The sequence below is a fragment of the Pongo pygmaeus genome, chromosome 15, assembly GCF_028885625.2.
Source record: "Pongo pygmaeus isolate AG05252 chromosome 15, NHGRI_mPonPyg2-v2.0_pri, whole genome shotgun sequence".
Lineage (NCBI taxonomy): Eukaryota > Metazoa > Chordata > Mammalia > Primates > Hominidae > Pongo > Pongo pygmaeus.
Genome location: NC_072388.2, coordinates 5,779,614 through 5,797,919, shown reverse-complemented (window position 1 = coordinate 5,797,919; position 18,306 = coordinate 5,779,614).

Here is an 18,306-nt window from a genome sequence, read left to right as displayed (position 1 = left end):
GAGCTGTTTTGAAACACCCTTTCTGTACAATTTGCAATTGGATATTTGGAGCGATTTGAGGCCTATGATGGAAATAGAAATATGTTCACATACAAACAAGACAGAAACGTTCTCAGAAACTTCTTTGTGATGAGTGCATTCAACTCATGGTGTTGAACCTTCTTTTCGGTAGAACAGATTTGAAACACTCTCTTAGTAGAATCTGCAAGTGGATATTTGGAGAGTTTTGAGGCCTATGCTGGAATAGGAAATACCTTCACAAAAAAACTAGACAGAAGCATTCTCAGAAACTTTCTGTGAAGAGTGCGTTCAACTCACAGATTTGAACTTTCCCTTTTGATCAAACAGTTTTAAAAAAACCCTTTTGGGGAATCTACAGGTGGATATTTGGAGTGCTTTCAGACCTATGCTGGAAAAGGAAATCTCATCACATAAAAACTAGACAGAAGCATTATCAGAAACTACTTTGTGATGGGTGCATTCAACTCACAGTGTTGAACCTTCCTTTTGATAGGACAGCTTTGAAACACTCTTTTTGTAGAGTCTGCAAGTGGGTATTAGGAGCGCATTGAGGCCAATGGTGAAAAAGGCAATACCTTCACATTAAAAGTAGACAGAAGCATTCTCAGAAACTTCTTTGTGATGAGTGCATTCAGCTCACAGAGTTGAACTTTATTTTTGATAAGGCAGTTTTGAAACACTCTTTTTGTAGAATCTGCAGGTAGATATTTGGAACACTTTGAGGCCTTTGCTGAAAAAGGAAATATCTTCACATAAAAACTGGACAGAAGCATTCTCGGAAACTTCTTTGTGATGAATGCATTCAACTCACAGAGTTGAACCTTCCTTTTGATAGAGCTGTTTTGAAACACCCTTTCTGTACAATCTGCAATTGGATATTTGGAGCGATTTGAGGCATATGCTGGAAAAGGGAATATCTTCACATAAAAACTAGACAGAAGCATTCTCAGAAACATCTTTGTGATGCGTTCATTCAACTCACATAATTGAACATAACTTTTCATACAGCAGTTTTGAAACAGTCTTTTTGTAGAATCTGCAAGGGGAGAAGTGGACCAATTTGAGGCTTTCATTGGAAAAGGGAATATCTTCACATAAAAACTTGACAGAAGCATTCTCAGAAACTTCTTTGTGATGTGTGCATTTAGCTCAAAGAGTTGAACCATCCTTTTGGTAGAGCAGTATTGAAACACTCTTTTTGTACAATCTGCAATTGGATATTTGACCTATTTGAGGCCTTCATTGTAAACGGGAATGTCTTCACATAAAAACTAGACAGAAGCATTCTCAGAAACTTCATTGTGATGTGGGCATTTAACTCACAGTGTTGAACCTTTCTTCTGATTGAAGAGTTTTGAAACACTCTTTTTGTAGAATCTGCAACTGGATATATGGACTGCTATGAGGCCTTCATTAGTAATGGGAATAATTTCGAATAAAAACTAGATGGAAGTATTCTCAGAAACTACTTTGTGATGTGTGCATTCTACTCACATAGTTGAACCTTCCTTTCAATAGAGTAGTTTTGAACACTCTTTTTGTAGAACCTGCAAGGGGATATTTGGAGCGTTTTGAGGCCTTCGTTGGAAATGGGAATATCTTCACATAAAAATTGGACAGAAGCATTCTCAGAAAATTCTTTGTGATGTGTGAATTGAACTCACAGATTTGAACCTTCCTTTGGATAGACCAGTTTTGAAACACCTTTTTTGTAGAATCTACAAGAGAACATTTGGAGTGCTTTGAGGCCTACACTGGAAAAGGGAATATCTTCACATAAAAACTAGACAGAAACTTCTATGTGATGTGTGCATTCAACTCACAGAGTTCAAATTTCCTCTTGATATAGCAGTTTTGGAACACTCTTTTGTGGATTCTGCAATTGGATATTTGAAGCATTTTGAAGCTTTAGTTGGAGAAGGGAATATCTTCAAATAAAAGCTAGACAGAACAATTCTCAGAAACTACTGTGGGATGTGTGTATTCAACTCACAGAGATGAACCTTTCTTTTGAGAGAGTAGTTTTGAAACATTCTTTTTGTGGAATCTGCAAGTGGACATTTGTAGTGCTTTGAGGGCTATGGTGGAAAGGAAATATCTTCAAAATAAATCTAGACAGAAGCATTCTCAGAAACTTCTTTGTGATGTTTGCATTCAACTCACAGAGTTGAACATACCTTTTCACAGAGCAGTTCTGAAACACTCTTTTTGAATAACGTGCAAGTGGATATTTAGACCGAATTGACACCATCTTTGGAAAAGGGAATATCTTCACATAAAAACTACACAGAAGCATTCTCAGAAATTATTTTGTGATGTGTGCATTCAACTCACGGAGTTGAACCTTCCTTTTGATAGAGCAGTTTTGAAACCCTCTTTTTGTATAATCTGCAAGGGGATATTTTGACCGTGTAGAGGTGTTCGTTGGAAACGGGAATATCTTCACATAAAAACTGCACAGAAGCATTCTCAGAAACTACTTTGTGATGTGTGCATTCTACTCACAGAGTTGAAACTTCCTTTAGATAGAGCAGTTTCGAACCACTCTTTTTGTAGAATCTGCAAGGGGATATTTGTAGCGTTTTGAGGTCTTTGTTGGAAACGGGAATATCTTCACATAAAAACTGGACAGAAGAATTCTCAGAAATTCCTTTTGATGTGTGCATTCAACTCACAGACTTGAACATTCCTTTTGATACAGCAGTTTTGAAAGAACTCTTTTTTGGAACCTGCAAGAGGACATTTTAGGCGCTTTGAGGCCTTCGGTGGAAAAGGAAATATCTTCTCATAAAAACTAGACAGAAGCATTCTCAGAAATTTCTTTCTGATGTGCACATTCAACTCACAAAATTGAACCTTCTTTTTGATAGAGCAGTTTTGAAACACTCCTTTTGTAGAATCTGCAAGGGGATATTTAGACCGATTTGAGGCCTTTGTTGGAAATGGGAATATCTTCACATAAAAACTGTACAGAAGCTTTCTCAGAAACTTCTTTGAGATGTGTGCATTCAACTCTCAGAGTTGAAGCTTCCCTTTTATAGAGCAGATTTGAAACTCTCTTTTTGTACAATTTGCAATGGGATATTTGGACAGTTTTGGGACTTCTTTGGAAACGTGTATATCTTCAAATAGAAACTAGACAGAAGCATTCTCAGAAGCTTCTTCATGATGAGTGTATTCAACTCACAGAGTTGAGCCATCCTTTTGATAGTGCAGTTTTGAAACACTCTTTTTGTAGAAACTGGAGGTGGTTATTTGGAGTGCTTTGAGACCAATGGTACAAAAGGAAATATCTTCACATAAAAACTAGACAGAAGCATTCTCATAACTTCTTTTTGATGTGTCCATTCAACTCACTGAGTTGAACCTTCCTTTTGATAGACCAGTTTTGAAACACTCTTTTTGTAGAATCAGCAAGTGTATATTTTGAGTGCTTCAAAGCCTTCACTGGAAATAAAAATATCTTCAAATAAAAACAAGACAGAAGCATTCCCAGAAACTACTTTGTGATGTATGCATGCAACTCAAAGAGTAGAACATTTCTTTTGATAGAAGAAATTTGAAACACTCTGCTTTTAGATTCTGCAAGTGGACATTTGTAGAGCTTTGAGGGCTGTGGTGGAAAATGAAATAACTTCAAATAAAAACTAAACAGAAGTATTCTGAGAAACTTCTTTGTGATATTTGCATTCAGCTCACAGACTTGAACCTTCCTTTTGATAGAGCAGTTTTGAAACACATTTTTTGTAGAATCTGCAAGTGGACATTTCGGGGGCTAGGAGGCCTTCGGTGGAAAAGGAAATATCTTCACATAAAAACTAGACAGAAGCATTCTCAGAAACTTCTTGGAGATATGTGCATTCAACACACAGATTTGAACCTTCCTTTTGATAGAGCAGTTTTGAAACACTCTTTGTAGAATCTACAAGTGGATATTTCGAGCACTATGAAGCATTTGCTGGAAAAAATATCTTCAAATAAAAAGTAGACAGAAGCATCCTCAGAAAGTACCTTCTGATGTGTGCATTCAACTCACTGAGATGAACCTTCCTTTTGATAGAGCAGTTTAGAAACACTCTTTTTGTAGAATCAGCAAGTGTATGTTTTGAGCACTTCAAAGCCTTCATTGGAAATGACAATATCTTCAAATAAAAACAAGACAGAAGCATTCTCAGAAACTACTTTGTGATGTGTGCATGCAACTGAAAGAGTAGACCATTTCTTTTGATAGAATAAATTTGAAACAGTCTGCTTTTAGAATCTGCAAGTGGACATTTGTAGAGCTTTGGGGGCTGTGGTGGAAAATGAAATAACTTCAAATAAAAACTAGAAAGAAGAATTCTGAGAAACTTCTTTGTGATATTTGCATTCAACTCACAGACTTGAACTTTCCTTTTGATAGAGCAGTTTTGAAACACTTTTTGTAGAATCTGCCAGTGGACATTATGGGCGCTTTGAGGCCTTCGGTAGAAAAGGAAATATCTTTACATAAAAACTAGACAGAAGCATTCTCAGAAACTTCTTGGCAATGTGTGCATTCAGCACACAGAGTTGAACCTTCCTTTTGATAGAGCAGTTTTGAAACACTCTTTTTCTAGAATCTGCAAGTGGATATTTGGAGCACTATGATGCATTCGCTGGAAACGGGAATATCTTCAAATAAAAAGTAGATAGAAGCATCCTCAGAAAGTACCTTGTGATGTGTGCATTCAACTCACTGAGATGAACCTTCCTTTTGATAGAGCAGCTTTGAAACACTCTTTTTATAGAATCTGCAAGTGCATATTTGGAGTGAATAAGCCTATTCTGGAAAAGGAAATATCTGCCTATAAAAAGTAGAGAGAAGCATTCTCAGAAAAATCTTTGTGATATGTGCAATCAACTTTCACTTTTGAAACCTCCTTTTGATAGAGCAGTTTTGAAACACTGTTTTTGCAGAATCTGCAAGAGGATATTTGGAGCGGTTTGAGGCCTATGCTGGAAAAGGATATATCTTCCCATAAAAAGTAGAGAGATGTATTCTCAGAAACTTCATTTTGCTGCGTGCATTCAACTCACAAAGTTGTACCTTCCTTTTGATAGAACAGTTTTGAAACACTCTTTTTGCATAATCTGCAACTGGATATTTGAAGCCCTTGAAGGCCTATGCTGGAAAAGGAAATATCTTCACATAAAAACTATACAGAAATATTATCAGAAACTTCTTTGTGATGTGTGTATTAAATTCACAGAGTTGAACCTTCTTTCTGATAGAGCAGTTTTGAAATACTCTTTTTGAAGAATCTACAAGTGGATATTTGGAGCAACTGTGGCCTTTGGGGGAAAAAGAAATATCTTCATATAAAAACTAGACAGAAGCGTTCTCAGAAACTAATTAGTGATGTGTGCTTTCAAATCACAGACTTGTACCTTCCTTTTGATAGAGCTGTTTTGAAAGACTCTTTTTGTAGAATTTGCAGTTGGTTATTTGCAGCACTTTGAGGCCTATGCAAGAAAAAGAAATATCTTCACATAAAAACCAGACAGAAGCGCTTTCAGAAACTTCTTTGTGATGTGTGCCTTCAGCTCACAGAGTTGAACATTCCTTTTGATAGGGCAGTTTTGAGACACTCTTTTTTAGATTCTGCAAGTAGATATTTGGATCTCTTTGATGCCTATGATGGAAAAGGAAATATCTTCACATAAAAACTAAAGAGAAGTGGTTTCAGAATCTTCTTTGTGATGTATGCGTTCAACTCTCAAAGTTGAATCATCCTTTGTATAGCGAAGATTTGAAACACTCTTTTTGTATTATCTGCAAGTGGATAGTTGGAGTGCTTTGAATCCTAAGCTGGAAAAGGCAATATCTTCACATAAAAACAAGAGAGAAGCATTCTCAGAAACTTCTTTGTGATGTGTGCATTCAACTCACAGAGTTGAACCTTCCTTTTGATAGTGCAGTTTGGAAGCACTCTTTTTGTAGAATCTGCTACTCGATACTAGGGGCATCTTGAGGCCTATGCTGTAAAAGGAAATATTTTTCCATAAGAACTAGACAGAAGTATACTCAGAAACTTCTTTGTGGTGTGTGCATTCAAATCACAGAGATGAAATTTCCTTTAGATAGACCAGTTTTGAAATACTATTTTTGAAGTATCTGCAAGTGGATATTTGGAACGCTATGAGGCCTGTGCTTGGAAAAGGAAATATCTTCACATAGAAACTAGAAAGGAGCATTCTCAGAAACTTATTTGTGATGTGTGTGCTTTCAACACACAGAGTTGAACCTTCCTTTTGATAGAGCAGTTTTGAAACACTCTTTTTGTAGAATCTGCCAGAGGATATTTTCAGCGCCTTGAGGACTGTGCTGGAAAAGGAAATATCTTCACATAAAAACTACACAGAAGCATTCTCAGAAACTTCTTTGTGATGTCTAAATTCAAGTCATAGAGTTGAACATTCCTTTTGATGGCGCAGTTTTGAAACACTCTTTTTATAGAATCTGCAAGTGGACATTTGGAGTCCTTTAAGGACAATGCTTGAAAAGGAAATATCTTCACCTAAAAACTGGACAGAAGCGTTCTCAGAAACTTCTTTGTGATGTGTGCCTTCAGCTCACAGAGTTGAACCTTCCTTTTGATAGAGCAGTTTTGAAACACTCTTTTTTTTTCGAATATGCAAGTGAATATTTGGAGTGATTACAGATTCTGGGGGAAAATGAAATATGTTCATTTAAAAACTAAACAGAAGTTTTCTCAGAAACTAATTTTTGATGCGTGCTTTCAACTTCCAGATTTGTACCTTCCTTTTGACAGAGCAGTTTAGAAAGACTCTTTTTGTAGAAATTGCAAGTGGTTATTTGCAGCGCTTTAAGGCATATCGTGGAAAAGGAAATATCTTCACATAAAAATTATACAGAAGCATTCTCAGAAACTTCTTTGTTATATGTGGCTTCAACTCACCGAGTTGAACAATACTTTTGATAGAGCAGTTTTGGAACACTCTTTTTGTAGATTATCCAAGTGGATACTTTGATCCCTTAGATGCCAATGATGGAAAAGGAAATATCTTCACATAAAAATTATACTGAAGCGTTTTCAGAAACATCCTTGAGATGTGTGCATTCAACTCACAGAGTTGAACTTTCCTTTCAATAAAGCAGTTTTGAAACACTATTTTTGGAGAATTTGCAAGTGCATATACGGAGCGCTTTGAGGTCAATCCTGAAAAAGGATATATCTTCACAAAAACTAGACAAAAGCATTCTCACGAACTTCTTTGTTATGTGTGCTTTCAATACACTGAGTTGAACGTTCCTTTTGAGAGAGTAGTTTGAAACACTCTTTTTGTAGAATCTCCATGTGAATATTGCGAGCAGTTTAAGGTCTAAGCTGGAAAAGGAAATATCTTCACATAAAAAGTAGATAGTAGCATTCTCAGAAACTTCTTCATGATATATGCATTCAACTAACGGAGTTGAACCCTTTTATTGATAGAGCAGTTTTGAAACACTCATTTTGTGGAATCTGCAAGGGGATATTTGGAGCGCTTTGAGTTCTAAGCTGGAAAAGGGAATATCTTCACATAAAAACTAGACAGAAGCATTCTCAGAAACTTCTTTTTGATGTGTGCATTCAACTCACAGAGTTGAACATTCTTTTTGATAGAGCAGTTTTGAAACAGTCTTTTTTAAAATCTGCAAGTGGATATCTGGAGCGCTTTGAGGCCTATGCTGGAAAAATAAATATTTCTCATAAAAAGTAGAAAGAAACATTCTCAGAAACTTCTTTGTGACGTTTGCATTCAACTCACAGAGTTGAACCTTCCTTTTGATAGAGCAGTTTTGAAACGCTCTTTTTGTAGTATCTGCAAGTGGATATTTGAAGCCCTTTAAGGTCTATGTTGGAAATGGAAATATCTTCACATAGAAACTAGACAGAAGCATTCTCATAAACTTCTTTGTGATGTGTGCATTCAATTCACAGAGCTGAAACATCCTTTTGAAAGAGCAGGTTTGAAGCACTCTTTTTGCAGAATCTGCAAGTGGTTATTTTGAGCGCTTTGAGGCCAATGCTGTAAAAGGAAATATCTTCAACTAAAAACCAGACAGAAGCATTATCAGAAACATCCATGAGATGTGTGTATTCAATTCACAGAGTTGAACCTTCCTTTCGATAGAATAGTTTTGAAACACTCTTTTTGTAGAACCTGTAAGTGGATATTTGGATCGCTTTGCGGCCAATGCAGGAAAAGGAATTATATTCACATAAAAACTAGACAGCAGCATTCTCACAAACTTCTTTGTTCTGTGCACATTCAACACACAGAGTTGAACCTTCTTTTTGGTAGAGCAGTTTTGAAACAATCTTTTTTCAGAATCTCCAAGTCAATATTTGGAGCGCTTAGAGGCCTATTCTGGAAAAGGGAACAGCTTCATTTAAAAACTAGAAAGAAGCATTCTCAGAAATTTCTTTGTGATGTCTACATTCAAGTTATAGAGTTGAAACTTCATTTGATAGAACAGTTTAGAAACACTCTTTTTTTAGAATCTGCAAGTGGATATTTGGAGCAATTTCAGGCCAAACCTGGAAAAGGAAATATCTTCACATAAAAACTAGACAGAAGCATTCTCAGAAACTTCTTTGTGATGCATGCATTCAACTCACAGAGTTGAACCTTCCTTTTGATAGAGCAGTTTTGAAACACTCTTTTTGCAGAATTTGCAAGTATATATGTGTTGCGCTTTGAGGCCTATGCTGGAAAAGGAAATAACTTCCCATAAAAAGTAGAGAGAAGCATTGTCAATAACTTCTTTTTGATGTGTGCATTCAACTCACAGAGTTGAACCTTCCTTTTGATAGAGCAGTTTAGAAACCCTCTTTTTTTAGAATCGGCAAATGAATATTTGAAGCCCTTTAAGGCCTATGCTGTAAAAGGAAACATCTTCACATAAAAAACTAGACAGAAGCATTCTCAGGAACTTCTTTGTGATATGTGCAGTCAATTCATAGAGTTGAACCTTCCTTTTGATAGAGCAGTTTTCAAACACTCTTTTTGTAGAATCTGCAAGTGGATATTTGGAGCGATTGCGGCCTCTGGTGAAAAAGGAAATATCTTCATATAGAAACTAGACGGAAGCCGTCTCAGAAACTAATTTGTGGTGTGTGTTTTCAACTCACAGACTTGTACCTTCTGTTTTGTAGAGCAGTTTTGAAACACCTTTTTTGTAGAATTTTCAATTGGTTATTTACAGTGCTTTGAGGCCTATGCTGGAAAAGGAAATATCTTCACATAAAAACAAGAGAGAAATGTTTTCACAAACTTCTTTGTGTTGTGTGCATTCAACTCCCAGAGTTGAACTTTTCTTTTGATAGAGCAGTTTTGAAACACTGATTTTAGAGGATCTGTAAGTGTATATATGGAGCGCTTTGAGGACTATGCTGGAAAAGGAAATATCTTCACATAAAAACAAGACAGAAGCATTCTCAAAAATTTCTTTGTGACATGTACATTCAACTTATAGAGTTAAACCGTCCTTTTGATACAGCAGCTTTGAAACACTCTTTTTGAAGAAGTTGCATGTGAATACTTAGAGCACTTTGATGCCTAAGCTGGAAAAGGAAATATCTTCACATAAAAACTAGAGAGCTGCATTTTCAGAAACTTCTTTGCGATGTACGCATTCAAATCACAGAGCTGAACCACCCTATTCATACAGCAGTTTTGAAACACTCTTTTTGCAGAATCTGCAAGTGGATATTTGGAGCGCTTTGATGCCTAAGCTGGAAAAGGGAATATTCTCACATACAAACAAGAGAGAAGCATTCTCAGAAACTTGTTTGTGATGTGTGCATTCAATTCACAGTGCTGAACATTCCTTTTGATAGAGCAGTTTTGAAACACTCTTTTTCTAGAATCTGCAGGTGGATATTTGGAGCACTTCGAGGCCTATGCTGGAAAACGAAATATCTTCACTTAAAAACTATACAGAAGCATTCTGAGAAATTGCTTTGTGATGACTTCATTCAATTCACAGAGTTGAATCTTCCTTTTGATAGAGCAATTTAGAAACACTATTTTTGTAGAATCTGCAAATGAATATTTGGAGCGCTTTGAGGCCTATGCTGGAAAAGCGAATATCTTCACCTTAAAACTAGACCGAAGCATTCTAAGAAACTTCTTTTTGACGTGTGCATTCAACTAACAAAGTTAAAACTTTGTTTTTATAGAGCAGTTTTGAAACACTCTTTTTGTAGAATCTGCAAGTGGATATTTGGAGTGTTTTGAGGCCAATGCTGGAAAAGGAATTATATTAACATAAAAACTAGACAGCAGCATTCTCACAAACTTCTTTGTTCTGTGTGCATTCAACATGCAGAGTTGAATCTTCCTTTTGATAGAGCAGTTTTGAAACAATCTTTTTGCAGAAACCCCAAGTCAATATTGGGAGCGCTTGGAGGCCCATTCTGGAAAAGGAAACATCTTCATATAAAAACTAGACAGAAGCATTCTCAGAAACTCCTTTGTGATGTCTACATTCAAGTCATAGAGTTGAACCTTCCTTTTGATAGAGCAGTTTTGAAACACTCTTTTTGTAGAATCTGTAAGTGGCTATTTGGAGCGATTGTACCTCTTGTGGAAAAGGAAATATCTTCATATAGAAACTAGACGGAAGCCTTCTCAGAAACTAATTTTTGATGAGTGTTTTCAACTCACAGACTTGTACCTTCTGTTTTATAGAGCAGTTTTGAAACACCTTTTTGGTAGAATTTTCAATTGGTTATTTGCAGCGCTTTGAGGCCTATGCTGGAAAAGGAAATATCTTCACTTAAAAACTACAGAGAAGCGTTTTCTCAAACTTCTTTGTGATGGGTGCATTCAACTCCCAGAGTTGAACTTTCCTTTTGATAGAGCAGTTTTGAAACACTGTTTTTAGAGGATCTGCACGTGTACATATGGAGTGCTTTAAAGACTATGCTGGAAAAGGAAATATCTTCACATAAAAACAAGATAGAAACATTCTCAAAAATTTATTTGTGACGTGTGCATTCAACATATAGAGTTATATCGTCCTTTTGATACAGCAGCTTTGAAACACTCTTTTTGTAGTATTTGCGTGTGAATACTTACAGCACTTTGAGGCCTAAGCTGGAAAAGGGAATATCCTCACATAAAAACAATAGAGAAGCATTCTCAGAAACTTCTTTGTGATGAGTGCATTCAATTCACAGTGCTGAACTTTCCTTTTGCTAGAGAAGTTGTGAAACACTCTTTTTCTAGAATCTGCAAGTGGATATTTGGAGCACTTTGAGGCCTATGCTGGAAAAGGAAATATCTTCACTTAAAAACTAGACAGAAGCATTCTCAGAAACTTCTTTGTGATGTCTGCATTGAATTCACAGAGTTGGACCTTCCTTTTGATAGAGCAGTTTTGAAACACTATTTTTGTAGAGTCTGCAAGTGAATATTTGGAGCGCTTTGAGGCTAATGCTCTAAAAGTAAATATCTTCACCTAAAAGCTAGACAGACGCATTCTAAGAAAATTCTTTTTGATGAGTGCATTCAACTAACAAATTTGAACTTTTTTTGATAGAGCAGTTTTGAAACACTCTTCTAATAGAATCTGCAGGTGAATATTTGGAGTACTTTGAGGCCAGTGCTCCAAAAGTAAATATCATCAAATAAAAACTAGACAGAAGCATTGTCAGAAACAACTTTATGATGTGTGCATTCAACTCACAGAGTTGAAGCTCCTTTTTGATAGATTAGTTTTGAAACACTCTTTTTGTAGAATCTGCAAGGGGATATTTGGACTGATTTGAGGCATTCGTTGGAAACGGGAATATCTTCACTTAAAACTAGACAGAAGCCTTCTCAGAAACTTCTTTGTGATGTGTGCAATCAACTCACCTAGTTGAACCTTCCTTTTTTGATAGAGCAGTTTTGAAATACTCTTTTTGTAGAATATGCAAGTGGACATTGGGAGCACTTTGAGGCCTTCTGAGGAAAAGGAAATGTCTTCACATAAAAACTAGACAGTAGCGTTTTCAGAAACTGGTTTGTGATGTGTGCATTCAATTCACTGAGTTGAACTTTCCTGTTGATCAGCTGTTTTGAAACACTCTTTTTGTAAAATCTGCAAGTGGATATTTGGAGTGCTTTGAATCCTTCATTGGAAAAGGGAATATCTTAAAATAAAACAAGACTGAAGCATTCTCAGAAACTTCTTTGTGATGTGCACTTTCAACTCACAGAGTTGAACCTTCCTTTTGATACAGCAGATATAAAACACTGTTTTTCTAGGATCTGCAATGGACATTTTTAGTACTTTGAGGGCTATGTTGGAAAATGAAATATCTTCAAATAAAACCTAGACAGAAGCGTTCTAGAAATATCCTTGTGATGTTTGCATTCAACTGACAGAGTTGAACATACCTTTTAATAGAGGAGTTGTGAAACACTCTTTTTGAGAAACCTGCAAGTGGAAATTTGAAATGATTTTAGGCCTTTGTTGGAAACGGAATATCTTCACATAAAAACTAGACAGAAGCATTCTCATAAACGTCTTTGTGATGTGTCCATTCAATTCACAGAGTTGAACTTTTCTTTTGATAGAACAGTTTTGAAACAATGTTTTTGTAGGATCTGCAGTAGGATATTTGGACATATTTGAGGCCTTCTTTGGAAACTGGAATATCTTCACATAAAAGCTGGACAGAAGCATTCTTAGAAATTTCTTTGTGATATGTGCACTCAACTCACAGAGTTGAACCTTACTTTTGCTATATCAGTTTTGAAACCCACTTTCTGTAGATTCTGCAAGAGGACATTTGGAGGGCTTTAAGGCCTTTGGTGGAAAAGGAAATATCTTCACATACAAACTAGACAGAAACATTATCAGAAACATCTCTGAGATGTGTGCATTCAACTCAATGATTTGAGTCTTCCTTTTGATAGAGCAGTTTTGAAACACTCTTTTTGTAGAATCTCAAAGTGGATATTTGGAGCTGTTTGAATCCTTCATTGGAAACGGGAATATCTTCAAATAAAAACAAGACAGAAGCATTCTCAGAAACTACTTTGTGATATGTATATTCAACTCACAGAGTTCAACCCTTCTTATGATAGAGTAGTTTTGAAACGCTCTTTTTGTAGAATCTGCAAGTGGACATTTGCAGCTCTTTGAGGGCTCTGGTGTAAAAAGAAATATCTTCACATAAAAACTAGACAGAATCATTCTCAGAAACTTCTTTGTGATGTTTTCATGCAACACACAGAGTTGAACATATCTTTTCATAGAGCAGTAGTGAAACACTCTTTTTCAAGGACTTGCAAGTGGTTATTTGGACAGATTTGAGGCCTTCATTGGAAACAGGAATATCTTCACAGAGAAACTAGACAGAATCATTCTCAAAAACTTCTTTCAGATGTGTGCATTCCCCTCACAGAGGTCAACATAACTTTTCATAGAGCAGTTTTGAAACACTCTGTGGAATCTGCAAGTGGATATTTAGACCTCTTTGACGCCTTCTTTGGAAACGGGAATATCTTCACATAAAAACTAGACAGAAGCATTCTCAGAAACTTCTTTTTCATGTGTGACTTCAACTGACAGATTTGAAACCTCCTTTTGATAGAGCAGTTTTGAAACATTTTGTGTAGAATCTGCAATTGGACAGTTTGAGGGCTTTGAGGCCTTTGGTGGAAAGGGAAATATCTTCACATAAAACTAGACAGAAGAAATCTCAGAAACTTCTCTGTGATCTGTGCATTCAACTCACAGAGATGAACCATCCTTTTCATAGAGCAGTTTTGAAACACTCTTTTTGTAGAATCTGAAAGAGGACAATTTGTAGGACTTTGAGGGCTGTAGTGGAAAAGGAAATATCTTCCAATAAATACCAGACAGAAGCATTCTCAGAAACTTCTTTGAGAAGTTTGCATTCAACTCACAGAGTTGAACATTCCTTTTGATAGAGCAGTAGTGAAACACTCTTTTTGAAGAACCTGCAAGTGGATATTTGGACAGATTTGGGGCCTTAATTAAAAACAGGAATATCTTCACATAAAAACTGGACAGAAGCGTTATCAGTAATTTCTTTGTGATGTATGCTTTCAATTCATGGAGCAGAACATAAGTTTCCATGGAGCAGTTTTGAAACCCTCTTTTTGTATAATCCACAAGTGGATATTTGGACCATTTCAGGGCTTCATTAGAAACGGAATTATCTTCCCATAAAAACTACACAGAAGCATTCTCAGAAACTTCTTTGTGATGGGTGCATTCAACTCACAGATTTGAACATAACTTTTCATAGAGCAGTTTTGAAACAGTCTTTTTGTAGAATCTGTAAGGGGATATTTGGACCGATTTGAGGCCTTTGTTGGAAACTTGAATATCATCACATAAAAACTAGACAAAAGCATTGTCAGAAACTTCTTTGTGATGTGTGCATTCAACTCAAAGATTTAAACCTTCATTTTGATAGAGCAGTTTTGAAATCTTTTTTTGTGGAATGTGAATGTGGACAATTGGAGCGCTTTGAGGCCTTCAGTGGAAAAGGAAATATCTTCACATAAAAACTAGACTGAGCATTCTCAGAAAGTTCTTTCTTTTGTGTGCATTCAACTTACAGAGTTGAACCTTCCTTTTGATAGAGCCGTTTAGATACAGTTTTTTGTGGTATCTGAAAGTGGACATTTGGAGCACTTTGAGTTCTCTGGTGGAAAAGGAAATACCTTCACATGAAAACTAGACAGAAGCATTCTCAGAAACTTCTTTGTGAAGTGTGAATTCAACTCACTGAGTTGAATCTTCCTTTTGATAGAGTAGTTTTGAAACAGTTTTTTGTAGAATCTGCAAGCGGATATTTAGAGGGCTTTGAAGCCTTTGTTTGAAACGGGAATATCTTCAAATAAAAACTAGACCGAAGCACTCTCAGAAACAACTTTGTGATATGGCCATTCAACTCACAGAGTTGAACCTTTCTTTTGATAGAGCAGTTTAGAAACTCTCTTTTTTGTAGAATCTGAAAGAGGACCTTTGTAGCACCTTGAGGGCTATCGTGGAAAAGGCAATATCTTCAACCAAAGACTACACAGAAAAATTCTCAGAAACAACTTTGGAATGTTTGCATTCAACTCACGGAGTTGAACATACATTTTCTTAGTGCAGTTGTTGAACACTCTTTTTGAAGGACCTGCAAGTGGATATTTGGAAGGATTTGAGGCCTTCATTGAAAATGAGAACGTCTTCACATATAAACTAGACAGAAGGATTCTCAGAAACTACTTTGTGATGTGTGCATTCAACTGATGGAGTTGAACATAACTATTCATAGAGCAGTTTTGAAACACTCTTTTTGTAGAATCTGCAAGTGGATATTTGCAGTGCTTTGAGGAGTATGGTAGAAAAGGAAATATCTTCATATAAAAACTAGACAAATCATTCTCAGAAACTTCTTTGTGATGTTTGCATTGAACTCACAGAGGTGAACAAATCTTTTCATAGAGCAGTTGTGAAACATGCTTTCTAAGAACCTGCAAGTGGATATTTGGACCGAATTGAGGCCCTCTTTGGAAACGGGTATATCTTCACATAAAAACTAGACAGAAGCATTCTCAGAAACAACTTTGAGATGTTTCTCACAGAATTGAACATAATGTTTCATAGAGCAGTTTTGGAACACTCCTTTTCTAGAATCTGAAAGTGGATATTTGGAGTGCTTTGAGGCCTATGGAAGAAAAGGAAATATCTTCTCATAAAAACTAAACGGAAGCATTCTCAGAAACTTCTTTTTGATGTGTGCATTCAACTCACAGAATTGAACCTTCCTTTTGATAGAACAGTTTTGAAACACTCTTTTTGTATAATCTGCAAGTGGATATTTGGAGCGCTTTGAGGCCTGTGGTAGAAAAGGAAATAACTTCACTTAAAAACTACACAACAGCATTATCAGGAACTTCTTCTTGATGTGTGCATTCTACTCACAGAGTTGAACCTTCCTTCTGATAGAGCACTTTTAAAGCACTCTTTTTGTAGAATCTGCAAGTGGATATTTGGAGTGCTTTGAAGCATTCTTTGGAATCGTGAGTATTTTCAAATAAAAACTAGGCAGATTCATTTTCAGAAACTACTTTGTGATGTGTGCATTCAACTCACAGTGTACAGCCTTCTTTTTGATAGAACAGTTTTTAGCAATCTTTTTGTGGAATTTACAAGTGGATATTCAGAGCGTTTCAAGGATTATGGTGGAAAAGGAAATGTCTTCAAATAAAAACAAGACAGAAGCGTTCTCAGAAACTTCTTTGTGATGTGTGCATTCAACTCACAGTGTTGAACCTTCCTTTAGATACAGCAGTTTTGAAAAACCCTTTTCGTAGATTCTGCAAGGGGATATTTAGACCTATTTGAGGCCTTCCTTGGAAACGAGCAGATCTTCACATAATAACTAGACAGAAGCATTCTCACAAACTGCTTTGTGATGTGTGCATTCAACTCATAGATTTGAACATAACTTTTCATAGAGCAGTTTTGAAACACTCTTTTTGTAGAATCTGCAAGTGGACAATTGGAGCACTTTTAGGAATTCGGTGGAATAGGAAATATCCACATAAAAAGTAGACAGAAGCATTATCAGAAACTTCTTTGTGATGTATGCATTTAACTCACAGAGTTCAACATAATTTTTAATAGAACAGCTTTGAAACACTCTAGTTGTAGAATCTGCAAGTGGACATTTGGAGCACTTTTAGGCATTCAGTGGAACAGAAAACATGTTCACATAAACACTAGACAGAAGCATTCTCAGAAACTTCTTTGTGATGTGTGCATTCAATTTACTGAGCTGAAACTTCCTTTTGATAGAGCAGGCTTGAAAGTCTCTTTTTGTAGAATCTGCAAGTGGATATTTGGAGCACATTGAATCCTTCCTTGGAAACGGGAATATCTTCAAATATAAACTAGACAGAAGCATTCTCAAAAACTGCATTGTGATGTGTGCATTCTTCTCACAGAGTTAAACTTTCCTTTTGATAGAGCAGTTATGAAACACTCTTTTTGTATAAACTGCAGGATGCTGTTTGCACCATTTTGAGGCCTTCATTCGAAACGCATATACATTGACATAAAAACTAGACAGAAGCATTCTCAGAAACTTTTTGTGATATGTGCATTCAACTCACAGATTTTAACATTCCTTTTGATAGAGCAGTTTCAAAACACTTCGTTTGTAGAATCTGCAAGTGGACATTTGGAGCGCTTTGAGGCCTTCTGTGGAAAAGGAAATATCTTCACATAAAAACTAGACAGAAGCATTCTCAGAGACTTATTTGTGATGTGTGCATTCTGCTCACAGAGTTGAACATACCTTTTCATAGAGCAGTTTTGTAACACTCTTTTTGTAGAGTCCGCAAGGGGATATGTGGATCGATTTGAGGCCTTTTTTGGTAACGAGAATTTCTTCACATAAAAAATTGAGGGAAGCATTCTCAGAAACTGCTTTCTGAAATGTGCATTCTACTCACAGAGTTTTACCTTCCTTTTGATACAGCAGTTTTGAAACCCCCTTTTTGTAGAATCTGCAAGTGGATATTTTGAACGCTATGGTTCCTTCATTGGAATCCGGAATATCTTCAAATAAAAAATAGACAGAAGCATTCTCATAAACTACTTTGTGATATGTGCATTCAACTCACAGAGTTCAACCTTTCTTTTGATGGAGCAGTTTCAAAAAACTCTTTTTACAGAATCTGCATGTGGACAATTGTAGTGCTTTGAGGGCTATGGTGTGATAGGAAATATCTTCAAATTAAATCTAGACAGAAATATTCTAAGAAACTTCTTTGTGATTTTTGCATGGAACTCACTGAGTTGAACATTCCTCTTCATAGAGCAGTTGTGAAACACTGTTTTTGAAGAACCTGCAACTGTATACTTAGACAAATTTGAGGCCCTCATTGGAAACGGGAATATCTTCACATAAAAACAAGACAGAAGCATTCTCAGAAATGTCTTTGTGATGTGTGCATTCAACTCACAGAGTTGAACCTTCCTTTTGATAGAGCAGTTTTGAGACACTGTTTTTGTAGAATCTGCAAAGCGATATTTGGACTGATTGCGTTCCTTCATTGGAAAGGGGAATATCTTTACAAAAATCTAAGCAGAAACATTCTCACAAACTCCTTTGTGATGTGTGCATTCAACTCACAGAGTTGAAAATACCTTTTCTTGGAGCAGTCGTGAAACACGCTTTTTGAAGAATCTGAAAGTGGATATTTGGGCCAATTTGAGGCCCTCATTGGAAA